The following is a 14696-nucleotide window of genomic DNA, read 5'->3' as shown; positions in this document are numbered from 1 at the left end:
AATAAAAGATAAAGATAAGAGTTTTTTCATGGACGCCCCGCTAGCACCCCCTGGCCTCTTTGGCGACGCTGTCAACACAGTCGTCGAGAGGTTTCAGGAGGCTAACAAACAGGCGTCGGCATTCCAGAAACTCCTCCCCCGTCGCTCTCATGTCTCCAAACCTCAAAATCCAGTTCCTCGTACCGAGCGGTACAAAAGGAGAGCATTGCTGCCCGAGCTCCTCCACGAAAAGAAGGGGGATGGGGTAGGCGCCATCAGCCGCAGTCTTCAAGGGGTAAGCCTGATCTGAGGACCGTTGCTTATCGCCAAGAAGGTTGTGGGGAAGAGGTCATGACGCTCAAAGTGTCAGGCCTTTGAGGGGTAGTTCCCCCTGAAGAGAAGAGGCAAACACCTAATTTTATGGTGCCCACCCCTCTTCGGTGCCTTCAGGGGACCATTCTGCCAACCCTGCCACCTTGTGTGCTTCAGGGCGCAGCAGTCTCCAGCGAGCATATATCTCAGTGTCCGCCCGGAAACGTAGCGGTACAGGCTTGCTTCCTCTGAGGAGGGTGTCAGAGCTACCAATTCGAGTATCTCCTGCCACTTCAGGGCACCGCATTGGTGGTTCAAAAAATACCAGAGGCCATTCTCGAGAGAATGGTTCCCCTAGTAGAATTTCAGGCAGTGTGGCAACTACTGCCAAATATATCTCAATGGGTCCTGCGCATAGTTGAAAAGGGTTACACAATTCAGTTTGGGTCTCGCCACCCAGGTTTATAGGGGTCTTACCAACAGTGGTGGACCCCGAGCAGGCTCTGGTCATGGAACAGGTGGTAAAAACTCTGTTGGGGAAGGGAGCCATAGAACGTGTACTTCCCATTTTGGATCTGCGGGTTCTGAATCAGTCCGTTATGCAGTTAAAATTCAAAATGTTAACCTTGAGATAAATTGTGCCACAAATCAGATCCGAGGATTGGTTTGGCACAATAGATCTCAAGGACGTGTATTTCCATATATCCATCCTTCCACTACACAGGAAGTTCCTGAGGTTTGCTTTTGGGGGCGAAGCATACCAATATCGTGTTCTTCCATTTGGCCTAGCTTTATCACCCCGCACTTTTACCAAATGCATGGATGCAGCTCTAGTACCACTACGACTGCAGGGCATTTGTGTTCTGAACTATATCAACGATTGGTCGACGAAAATAACTAAATTTCTGGGCGTGGTATGGGATTCAACGACAATGCAAGCTTGTCTGTCTCCAGCGCGCATAGAGTCAATCCTATCAGCAGTAAAGAGAAAAAAGCTGGGCCAGTCACTTACTGTAAAGCAGTTTCAGAGACTTCTGGGTTATTGTCTCTCAGGGCAGCTTATTTCCCTGGGTGCCAAAATATGGGAGCAGACATCCTGTCGAGGCAGGGGCTGAGGCCCGGGGAATGGAGGCTCCACCCAGAGGTGGTGGAGCAGGTGTGGGAGATCGGCCGGGCTCAAGTGGATCTGTTTGTGTCTTGAAAGACGTCTCACTGTCCACTTTGGTTCTACCTCACGCATCCAGCTCCTCTCGGACTGGATGCTACACAGACGTATGCATTTCCCCTGATTGCTCTGCTCCCGGGAGTTCTGGAAAGAGTATTAAAGGGGTGGTAAAACACATTGTTTTGAAGGCTTGATTGTGTTTGTGGGGTGCAATATAACATGTGTTCATGCTTCGTTAAAAAAAAAAAAATCATTATTTTTCATATATTTGACCTTTATTCTACACTGCTCTGTCCCTCCTTGTAAAACGGTCCAATGCTTTCCGGGTTGTATGAAGCCAGTCCCTCAAAAATACGCGATGGGCTCAGATTGGTTAGCTGGCCCAGTGTGTTGTGATTCGCTAACCGCAGTGCACGTTTGTCGGAAACGTCACGCCCGTTACCTGGAGGCTGTGCTTTGGTCAGTATTAGAAACGATGGCGTCAATAAAACCACACCAACCTGAGCCCGAATCAGACCCAGAACATTTTAGTGAAGATGATCAAGCAGAACCTGTTCAGTCCTCAAGAGTAAAGACTGCTGATCTATAGTGATCGCTACTGAATGGCACTGTTACTTTTGTATTTTTAGAACGATTATAGCCAAATATCTGTCGCAAGAACTATTAACCCAAAACACTAAACACTGGCTTTACTAGTAAGTTAGCCAAATCACACACAGAACCATGTTTAGCATGCCTGTAGATAAACAATACATAAAAGCTCTAATCAAAGAATCATTTACACTAATGCCAAGTTCGCTGTTGAGATTTTAACGTTAGGTGTTTGTAACGATAGGTGTTCGTCGGATAACGTTAAGTATGAATGAGCATTTAACAGACTGGTTTGCACAACAGTGTTGTCATCTGTTTACTTCCTTGCTACAATGTACAACCTATTACAGGAAAACACATCGATGAAAAATAAATCAGACTTACAGGTTGTGGCCCGTAAACAGCTTCTGTTTGTAAATCCAGCTTTCAGGACAAGCCGTTGTGCATATCCTGTACTGAACTCGCGAACATTGTGGAAGTTTTCCTCCGTGAAATGTGCTGCGGGAGGGAGCCCCGCGCGCGTCGTGTATTCACACACTGGCCGCGTTTGTCTCACGCAGCTGACGTTGTTCAAATCCGGCATTGAACTCGCGAAGATGGTGGAAGTTTTCCTCCGTGAGATGTGCTGCGGGAGCCCCGCACGCGCCTGTTCCCCTCTGTCTCATACACACGTGCATATAACATGCTGTATGTTAAACGCTCTGCAATGCACCCCTGTCCCTATGAAGGCTGAACAAAGCAAGTACCCCAGACCTGCAATCCGGATGAATATAACAGCGTTTCCTCGACATCGCGGCAACAACACTCCAGCCTAACTATACCACAACAGCGCCGCGATACAAAATGGCGCCCCCACCCCCCCTATTTAATATTCTCGGAGGAGGGGTTTATGTAAATATTGAGCCTGGTGATGTCACCAACCCTGGAGGAATGTGTGTAGTCGCTAGGGTTGGGTATCGTTTGGGTTTTTTTCGATTCCGGTGCCAAACCGATACTTTTAGAACGGTTCCGGTGCCTAAACGGTGCCTGAACCGATACTTTTTTTTTTAAAAAGGCCACAAAACGAGGTGGATGACATTAAATGGCTTTTTATTTATTTATTTTTTATTTAAATTGAACCATTTATTAAAAGTTTAATGTATACTTAAATGTATGAATATAAATAAATACAAAACACAATTTACTTATTTACAAATTATAATTGACTTATTTACAAATTCACAGTAAAACCTAAGCCACCTAACCCAACTACAACAAGCCTAATATAACTCTTAATTACAATAATAACAGCAGTAGTCTGTATTCTTGGTATGCTACTAACCAGCTTCGAGCTTCAGCTCTTTTTTGAAATATGATCATATTCTCTGGCTAAATATTTTAGAACGCATCGTCTTAATGTTTCCATGGCGACGCGTCATGTTTCTCACATGATGACACAGCAGCCGCAATAGCGTTGACAGCTCAGCTGTATCGGGTTTATTTCGTTTTTAATTTTTATTCAAAATATTCACAAACTTCTTAACTGTGTCACGAACTATCTGATGTTCAAATGTGTGAGTGATTGTGTGTTAGTTGATCTATAAAGCGCAATGGGCGGCGCCATGTTAGTTTGCGCCTCAGAATCGGATCTGTCAGATTTACAACACTTGAGAGCATTCTCGTCTCACGAAATACATGAAAGTAAGTGGCCAGTGAACTGGAAGAAGAACAGAGTAAACGCTATAGTTACTATATAATGTGCATGTATCTGATGTGAATAAAACATGTAACGTTAGTCAAATTATAATCGTCTGAAAGGATTGTCATAGCCGCTTTCATAGACATCAGGGTGTGTTTTTTGCTAGTTGCCTACTTATGAGCATTTAAATGTCTGAAACCTGAAATAAACATGATGTCGTTGAAAACACTGAATAGTTGTCATGAGTTGTGATGTGACCAGCGCTGAGCGTCTGTCTCTGGCTCAGCCAAAGCGCGAAAGCACGTTTGAATTTTGGCACCGAAATGAGGAACCGAAATCTGCGTTCTGATTCGGTCCGGTACATACCGGTTATATAAGTATCGGTGCCATATTGGAACCGGATTTCGGTACCCAACCCTAGTAGTCGCCTACTGGCCGTTTGCTGTAGTTCTTATAAATGGATTTCTTTAAAAGCAAATATCTCCCTTTGCTTTAAACTTTGAACGTTGTAACTTTGCAGATGTTGTTTATGCTCAAGCAGCAACATTACACACTAGCTAAAGTTAGAATAGTGAAATCGTGGTTTACCACCCCTTTAATTTATAAAGTATGAAAAATACATTTATTAAACACATTATAGATATGCTTATAAATCAAGAACTAAGCATTTATAGCTGTATTTATAAAATACCTATTAATGTCTGTTAATGCTTTATAAATTATGAATTAACGATTTACTAATGCTTCATAGTGTGTAGTTATTATAAAGTGTTACCGTTGTTATGCTAAAGCCTATTCACCTTCTTTTGAGTATACCTGCAAACACCAAGTTGCAATTACGTTCTCTTTTCTTAAAAAATACTATAGAAATGTATTCATGTCATGCAAAACTGAATTTGCAGCATCATTTATTTATTTAGTCTTCTTTTACATGATCCTTCAGAGACCATTCTAATATGCTGATTTGATGCTCAATAAATATGTATTATTATTATTATTATTATTATTATTATTATTATCAGGGCCGGCTCTGTAAATCTGGGGGCCCTAAGCAGGATAATTTTGGGGCCCTGCCTTGCAGTGAATAATGGAGTATTGCACTGCAAACCAGCAACTGTATACAATCTAACACTTACATATTTCATCTGTATATCTTTTAACATGATTGCCTACAATTATTTTACTGCTTATTAAAGTACACTCACTGAAACAGTAAGAGTAAAGATTATAGATTTGCAAATTTAAGGTCAATTTGTTGTAAACAAATAAATATTAATAATTTAGCATTAACAATATATAGCTAACTTACAACATTAGCCATAGTGGTATGCGGCTCGCTATGCTCTACTGAAGCAGCAGTAGAGTCACCTCCTCCAGCTGTGAGATTATAATATAATTAATAATAAATACAGTATGCAGAGTAGATAAAACACATTAATTTTAAATTAATATTAAAGTACAATTAGACAACATAGTGAATTATGATTATAAAACTAATTTTTTTATTGGCAAGAGGAAAATTAGCTATGTTGAAGTTGCGCACAAAACTATTCAAAAGAAAGGCAGTGGGAAATATTTACTTGTGTCAGCCTCATGAAATGTTTCTCCACGACCACCAAAATATTTAAGAATGGCTCCTCCTGAGAAAGTGACATTTAGTTTTTTACAATTATGTTAAGGGTAAATTAAAATAAATCCAATGTTAAATTATATTATTTAATTATTGGTTGATTAACTCTTACATACTGTTCATATTATTTTAAACCTTCACAGCATGGACTGCATTCACTGTAAAAAAAAAAATCAGGTGCCCAATTGAAAATTTTCTAGTGAGCGATCACATCTAAAATTTTCAGTAGGCCAAATTTAATTTCTTGAATTTTAATTGAATTAAATTGCATCAATTCACATTAATTCAATTTGGCCAACTGAAAAATTTAGATGTGATCGCTCACTAGAAAATTTTCAATTGGGGACCTGATTTTTTTTACAGTGTTCTTTACTAAAATTTACCACAAATCCATTTTGCTTTTAGGTGTCTTGTATCGATCATCATTCAATAATGTTTCAGAGAGGACACTGTGTTTTCTTTAGGTTTAAATGGTCTGGGCGATTTAGCTTAACACTATATAAAATATTTCATAATAGTATATAGATTAATATTTATTAATAATCTTTAATTGCCTATTCAGTTAAGACCATAAGAAAAAGCTTGTATTTAACCGCTTTATTTTAAACTTCATTTTGATTTTGACTGTCAAATGATTGCTCTTTCTCTTCCTATTACTTTCTTTCTCTCGAATGTTCTTAAACTATTTTTTTATTGTAATAAGCGTCTATTGAGACAAAGATTTTTCGGTTTTTTCTTTCCCAGAACTAGTGTAGGTCATGTAACGTTAACTGTTAAAAAGAAAATACATTCATAGGAGGTGGGTCTGTCTCTATGCGGTCTGTAGCCCAGAGCTGGGGCCGACGGCTGGACCATAGCGCAAGCTATGTTGATTCAGCATAATCGACGGACAGCTAACGTTATGCTGCGTTCACACCAAATGCAAATAGAGTGTCTGGCGCGAGTGATTTGATTTCAATGTTAAGTCAATGGAAAGGCGCGTTGACGCGCGTCTAGAGGTCCCGCGGCTCGGAAGGCGCTTTTCGCACGGTGCGAATGACGCGAATTGAGCGCCTTGCGTGATAAACAACGGCGACGTTGGCGAGTGCAATCTGTAGTTAGGGGGCCCCCTAGTGGCGGCGGGGCCCTAAGCAGCCGCTTAGTTCGCTTATAGGGAGAGCCGGCTCTGATTATTATTATTATTATTATTATTATTATCAATGTTAAAACTAGTTTAATATTGTTTAATATTTTGGTGTTACTTTTTTCAGGATTCTTCGATTAAAACGTATTTATTCTAAAAAACAAATCTATTATTTGTTTACAATTATAAATGTTTTTTTTGTGCTAAATAAATCTATAAATCTCTTAATAAAAAATAATTATATAGCTTCTATTTATTATCCAATACTCATTTCATAACAGTAGGCTGTAAATAGTTGCTTTGCAAAGTATCGCAGTATCTGCTCTTCCAACCCGTTCTCACTCCCACGGCGTCAAAATCTGAAGCATGGTCAAGTGCCTTCTGCGTCACTATATCGACCAGCAGGGTACTCAATTGATTTAAATGAGAAACATTTGGCATCATACACACACAGACGCGTTAACGTTATGCATTATTTTATTTACATTTATTTTTTTTACGCTATTTAGACATGTTTGAATATCTAACTCAACCCCACCCCATCCCTAAACCTACCCATTTGTGTATTATATTATATAAAATACAGGATATAATGGGCAGATACAACTGCAGGCATCATTTATTCAAAAAGTACAAAAATTTCAAGTGTTCCGAGGCCAAACGATTGATTTGTGTGAAGAAAATCCCTGAAAGCGATCAGCATCTCCATTCGCTGAAGATCATGCACAAATTCAAATTTCAAAAATTGCCGCCTGAAGAAACGTTACGTCAGATTTCATAGTGAAATTGCATTGGCTCTCGTATGTCTCGTGACCAAATGTGACCGATTGTGTTATGCTAAAGAGTCGGGTGTATCATCTGAATGAGATATGACTGACTGAGTGCGTGCGTGTGTTCACGGAGCGGTGGGATCATCATTTCAGCAATTAAAACATTAAGATTAACTCTGTTCTTTACATGAAGATATCGTATGACTTCAGAAGTCTTGGAATGCAACATGAGTTAATACTTTTATACTGTTTTTGCAATAAATACCTGTGACTTTATTGTTATTTGCCTGTTACGTGTTATATATTTTTTAGAAGTGGGTAGGTGTTGGGTTAGTTGATCCAAAATATAAAAGTAGTCTATAAATATTAATAAAATCATGTCTGCTTTTACAAATGTAAAGTACCCTGCGCTTCGATATAGTGACACCTAGGGGTACCTTTAGCGTCTTCATTGGCACTTGACCATGCTTCAGATTTTGACGCCTTGGGAGTGAGAATGGGTTGGCTTTTCTCTGAATGTGGCTCATGCAATGTTATCAGTTTTTAAAAAAATATTTCTTAAAACTGGAATAATGTTTTACACACATTAGTTGCAAGTGTCTGTATCTCAGTAATTAGGCTTTACTGGGATAATAATAATAATAATAATAATAATAATATGAACATTACCAATGACTCAATCAAGATAAACTGCCACCTTTGACATGTGAAATACAAAAACAAGCACAGCCCTGATTCAAGCATGCATACCTTAAATGCACAGACAGATATATCAACATTATCTCTTCAACAACAGCAGCCATCAGATCTCTTTCCCTCTCGCTACACATTGGTGTGATAGCATCTAAAACATTTGCAATACATTTAGACTACAGTTACAATTAAAGTGTGGGATTGTTTGTGGAGTCAGTCATGTTCTTCAAATGGTTTTAAGAACAGGGTCATACAAGATGGGGACCAGCAGTTCACAGCACACATGAATGCAATATATGTTAACTTGTGGGGTGGGGAGTCTTAGGCCCGGTTTCACAGACATGGCTTAGCATAAGCCAGGAGTAGGCCTTAATGTGTACTAGTTAAACTGGGGCATTTAAGTACCTTTCATGAACGTGGCTTAAAATAAGCTTAGTTAGTCTGAGACTACAGAGTCCTGGAGTAAATTAAGTAAGCTTAAATGAGAACACCTGGGATAGGCCTGATTAAGTTGAGTATAAGCACATGCCGTTGGGTTGATGGTGCTCATAAAAACCTGGAACGGACCAGAAAACATTATTATCGGTGTACATTTTGACACAAAGCAATGGCAGATGCAAAAAGAATTCGTTCCAAAAACTTCAGTGAGTATGAAAAAACACTACTGAAACAAATTTTGACCAACCATCCAGTTATTGAAAGTAAAATCCACACTACTGCTAGTGAGCAAAAGAAAAGGAGTGCTTGGAATGCAATTTGCAATGAATTTAATGCAAATGAAAATGCAACCACAAGAACAATACAACAACTTCAGGTGAGATTTCTTCATTATTATCATTGCTCATTTCTCATATTCCTATTTTTGGGACAATTTATAATGAATGATTTTTGCCTGTATAGACTCTGTGGAAGAACCTTAAACTGGCTTTAAAACAACAGAATGCAGAGATCAGAAGACAGCGATTTACTACTGGTGGTGGACCACCAAATAAAGACAAAACTGATGAATTGAGTGACTTGCTGTCTGGAATAATACAGCACCAGCAACCTCTGGATGGTATACCAGATGATGATCACTTGAACAGTTCAGATGAAGATCTGACCACAAATGGTATGTTAGAAAGAAATTGATTTCTTCCTTTGGTATATATTCCACTCTGTCAATTTTTATTCTTCTTTCATTGTAAGGATCATGTGAATTTATTTGTGCCTCTTTTTTTCCCCACAGAAGAAAGGAATCTGAACGGGTTGGAAAAGCCAGTGCACAGTGAGTGTGTGCCTTCCACATCTGCTCCTGCATCCCTGAGAAAAGATGCTGCCACCACCTTTCAGCAGAGAACAAGCAAGATGACCATCCATGAAAAGTTAGCCAGAGAATTTCATGAGGAAAAAATGAAATATCTGAAGGAAGAACATGAAATGAAAATGAGAATTCTACAGGTTGAATTGGATATGAAGTTGGAAGAAAGAGGTATGATCCAAAAACGATGCAGTAAGGAGGCAATTGTGATTACCAGCCATGGTGAACAATATGATGTATAAACAATAAAAACAAAAATAAACCTTTTGTCATTTAGATATTCATGACTGAGTGTATTTGAACAACCACAAACTACATTTTCAACCAGTATTGGTTTAGTAATTTTTTTTAATTTTGCTGCACACTATTTAAATTTTGTACAGAACAAAAATTATCAAGGCAAAATAAGGCATAATGAATACATTCCATATTGAAATACATCTCATCTAGCTGAAGTGCTGCAATGTGAAAGCAACTCTGTGTGCAAGTCCTCGTTGGTCACTGGCTGCCTCAGTCATGGGCACATCTGCTTCATCGTCATCTTCCATTGGAGCATCAGGACAGCAGCGCTGCTTCAGGTAGTTGTGCAGCACCGCTGTAGCAATGATGACCTTGCAGCATCTCCTTGGCCTGAAGCGAAGTGTATTACGTAAACACTGGAATCGATTTTTCCATATTCCAAACATGCGTTCAACCATGCCTCTTGTTCGGATATGAGCTCTGTTGTATCTTTGCTGCTCAGCTGTTGTGGGATTTATGTATGGAGTGAATAAAAAGTTACTCTGACCATATCCACTGTCACCAAGTAGAAGTCCACTATACTGTCCACTCTGAAACTGAGCACATAATGAAGAGTTGACAAAAATCCTTGAATCGTGAGTTGAACCTTTCCATCGCGCAACAATGTTTGAAAACTCTAAATTAGGTGTGCATACACCCTGAACGTTGATAGAAAACCAGTTCTTACGGTTCCTGTACTCCTCAGCATCAGGGGTTGATGGACACTTGACAGGAACATGACATCCATCTATACAGCCAATGACACCTGGGAAGTGCCCATATTCATAGAATTGCACTTTATATTTGGCTTGGTCAGCAGCATCAGGAAACTTTATGTAAAGACTCCTCAGTTCACAAATGGCTCTGCTGACTTTGTGAACTATTCTACACACAGTTGCTTCACTGGCACCACACAAATCACCAGTTTCACGGTGAAAGGTCCCGGACGCAAAAAAACTCAGTGTGAGCAGAACTTGGAGAGAAATGGGTAAAGGCCTTCCTCTCAGAGACAGACAGGAAAGTCTATGCTCAAGCAAAGATATTATCTCCACTGCATTTTCCTTGGACATACGAAAGCGGTCTTGAAAAGCTGTGTCATCAAATTAATGTAATGGATCACTCCTATCCACAAGTACTCTGGCTGGCCTCTGTTGTGCATGTTGGTTTTCATTTAGATATTCCAAATATTCCATTCTCCCTCACAGACAGTACTAAGCAGGAGTTAAACCTGCCTCTTTGAAGGATTAATTTAAGATTCAATTTAGTCATAGACTAGCTATAATCCTTCCTCTTGCAATCGGCTTTGTTTAATCCAGAACAGGCTAAATCTTTGACTATTTTAATATATATCTGTGCAAGTCGCTTTGAGTTAAGACCGCTCAAGTGGGCAGTTTAGTCTGGGACTAGGCTTAAGCCATGTCTGTGAAACCGGGCCTTAGTGTATTTAAAATTAAGTCGAGAGGCTGTCTATCTTGTTCTATTATCCTGGAGTATATTTTGGGTGGATTTGTGAGGTCATAGAGAGGTGAGGCCCTTTTTACTGCAGTTCATTTGCTTTATCCTAAACATCCAAATTCCGTAACCTCTCTCAGACTGCTCAAATTATTCCATGGAATCCATAACAATGACAGACACTGACCACTGGCCTACAACATTAAACTCTTGAGGAAAGGCCTTTCAAAGCGAATTTCAAAAACGATTTATTTAATGAGTAATGCGGCCTTCTTTAAAGCAAAATTTTGAAAGTCTGTCAATCCACAAAGAGCTACTCAGAAGTCATTTTGAGCTTCCAGGCTCTAAACAATGACTTTGCAGGTCAGCTGCCTAAGTCTCGATCATTCCACACGTCTGCCTGTCACTGAGTAGGATAAACACCAGCCTCTGTTTACTGAATCAGCCTTTTTTGGTAGCTCCCCACAGCCAGAAATAGATGGCTTGTATTTGCGTTTTTTTCCCCCTCCAGAGCCTCATTGGCAGGAAAATAAAATATAAAAAGGACATTATCTGGTTATCCCAGAACCTTCATACTGACTTACTGCATCTTCTATTTATAGCCTTAGTTGTCATAGTCACAGTGCATTTTGTTAATAGTAAATAGAATCTTTAAAAGTAAATTTAGCATAATGGATCTGTTTAGAACAGAGCTCCAAATGGCAAGTATATCAAACATTTAAGCATACTGCCTGCCCAGGTCACATAGTTCACAAGGGCATCACATACAGGAAAGAGGTGTATTTGTGGCCTTTTTTCTTTGGTTTGGACCAACAGTCTATGCACACAGCTAAAATAAGCTTGACCAATACCCACTATTCTCTTTCCTTTTACTGGTCAGTGTTGGGGATGGAATGTTATGAAACCAACAACCGGTCAGGTGTGCTGTGATATGTTATAACTTTTTGCTATGCTACTTAATTTTGATTGTATGCTTAAAATCTAAAGTAAAAAAAAGTAATAATAATAATAATAATAATAATAATAATGGCAAATCATCAGTTCTGAATTTATGTAAACCGTCATAGCAGTTACATTTATTTACATTTATGCATTTGGCAAACGCTTTTATCCAAAGCGACTTACAGTGCCCTTATTACAGGGACAATCCCCATGGAGCAACATGGAGTAAAGTGCCTTGCTCAAGGACACACTGGTGGTGACCGCTGGGATTGAACCAGCAATCTACTTCTGCGTATCAGTTCCATGGTTTAACCCACTGGACCACCATCTCTCAGTTAAACGGATAAAGTCTAAATAAAGGTTTTTTTTTTGTTTTTTTTTACACAATATTTGCATTTTTTTAGTGATTATGAATAATATATTAAATGCATGACTGTTTTGCCAAACATTCTTACATATTCGGGTTTTTAGCGACCCGGATATATATCTAACATGGATAGATCTATACCTGTCGCGATAATATAAACTCCTGATATTTGAGTAACAATTTCAGAAGAATAAAATAAAACATATTTCGTTACCTTTTGGAGCTTGGAAGGGTTCAGTTTGAGCAGATGTTTTACCATCATCAATGTCCTCGTTAGAACTCATTTCCCAGTACATTCAGCATTTCCCTCATATTCACGATCTCACGCATATCCTCAAAACTCATTTTCAACGTCTTCAAAATAAATATGTTGATCACTGACAGCTTCCTTCACCAGATCCATAATCAAGTGACAGTGGACACTAATATTTGATTGCGTTCAGTACTGTCTCTGCAGTAAATCACTGGGCCATTTCAAGTTTTGCAGATTATATATTATTGTTTCGTTTTCTGTCTGAGGTAAATATGAGTGAAATGTCTCTTCATCATTGTGTATCAGACATTGCCACCTTGTGAAATAAAGGTGAATTGCACAAATGTTGTCATTATAGATTTATTTATTATTGTGCAGATAAAAAAATGCGTACAATCTTACACACCTCGGGTCGTTAGCGACCCTATACAATTTTGACAAAAAAACTAGTGGAAAAACAGGCATTCAATTATAATTTTATTATTTATTTTAGGAGGGTAGTGAATGACGTCTCGGGTCGCTAAAGACCCGAGGTATGCATTTAAGGGATATTATTAATAAAATTGTTTATTGTATTATTACAATATGAATATTTATGAATATATGCCCTAGAGAAACATAAATACCAAAATGTTTATGAAATAACATTTATTCTATGCTAAGTATACTACAAATACATTTACATTTATGTACTTTTCGGCAATTGTACTTTTGGTATAGTAAATTGGTATACTTAAAGTCTGCTAAATTGGAACAACTAATTTTGTTCTTAATGTGATTTAGTTATATGGAAGTAGTGCTGAGGTCCAGCTAAAGATAGATTAGATAGTGCCAAAATGAAACTATTGCAAGTATACATTAGGTACACTTAAATATCTGCATTTAAAGACTTATATTATACAGTGATCCTTACTAATAGTGATATTAAAACACATTTTAGGCTTAATATTAAAAAATGTGCATTGTGCAATAAAGTACTACAAATAAAGTTTAATTATAGGCTAATATTTATATCAGTAAGTCTCAATCGATATGTCAGTAAAATATGTGAATGGATTTGTAGAAATTCTTAATTATGTATTTTAAATACATTTTGGTATCAGCTGTATAGCAGCACAGAACAATGTATGTCACAAATCTAATTATAAAGTATGGCATACTTTAATAAAAAATTGGTCATACATATTGTGTTTGGTATTCTGTATCTACCAATAAAATAAGATTTGTAAATGTTACATTTAAATTGTTTTAGTCTTTCTCTCTTGCTTGTTCACAAGGGGGCAAAGTCATGGCTGTTTACCTAAAATGCCAGTTTTATTTTAATTAAACATTTACTCCTTCACCTCCTGAAGAAACATATGAAGACTTCAGATGCAAAAGCCTCTAAGTCCGTCTGACGTTCTTCTTTAAAGCTACACTGTGTAACTTTTTTAGTTTATTCTTAGCTAAAAACACTTAGTTCTTTCAAAAATATATATGCGCTCATTAATGTATATTTATTTCTTTCAAGTAATAAAGTATTCTCGTAAGTTTATATGCCATTGAAAATACATACGGTAATGGGTTCGAATGCCGGTCGACATGTTGCCCCTCCATCTTGAAAGTACATCAGCCAAATAGGGACATACTCGTGAATTCAAGCTTCGCCTTTCGCGTTTTAACACTCGATGGCACCGTGTCGAATGTGGACGAGGTCGAACTGGAAGCCATATTAATCTTGGACTAAATCGGCCACCGTAGGAGTTAAAACGAAATCGGAATTGAGAGGAAGAAAAACTGATATTCACTGGATGGTCATATACCTTTTCACCACTAGATGGGGGAAAATATCACACAGTGTAGCTTTAAAATAAGCATTTTTGTCAGGCTTCTATTTATAGGTTTCTACCTAAGTACTTGTACTTCTGAAGGGGCTGAGGCTGGGATTTAATGGGTTTGAAGTGAAAGTATTTTATGAACGTACACTATGTGCGGAGAGTATTCAATCAGTATTGTTATCTCATTTTTGACCGAAATGTCTTTTAGAGGCTTTTGCATCTGAACTCTTCATATACTTATTATATTATACCATCAAATAAAAAAATTATATAATTTTATTCTGAATTGCAGCACTGCTCTGACATCTGTCGGCCCATGTTCATCTGTCTTCTTCACCTGACCAA

The 14696-nt window shown here is 38.2% G+C and overlaps 1 pseudogene across 1 annotated transcript; it reads right to left on the bottom strand.

Moving 5' to 3' along the window:
* Positions 1–9687: 9687 nt before the first annotated feature.
* LOC307128473 (putative nuclease HARBI1) lies at positions 9688–10713 on the bottom strand (annotated as a pseudogene). The gene has a single exon. The product of its transcript is annotated as a putative nuclease HARBI1 (transcript).
* Positions 10714–14696: the final 3983 nt, after the last annotated feature.

The sequence above is a fragment of the Gobio gobio genome (assembly GCF_949357685.1).
Source record: "Gobio gobio genome assembly, chromosome: 6".
Taxonomy (NCBI): Eukaryota; Metazoa; Chordata; class Actinopteri; order Cypriniformes; family Gobionidae; genus Gobio; species Gobio gobio.
Note: the sequence above shows the minus strand (reverse complement) of the source record. Positions and strands in the feature narration are given on the sequence as shown.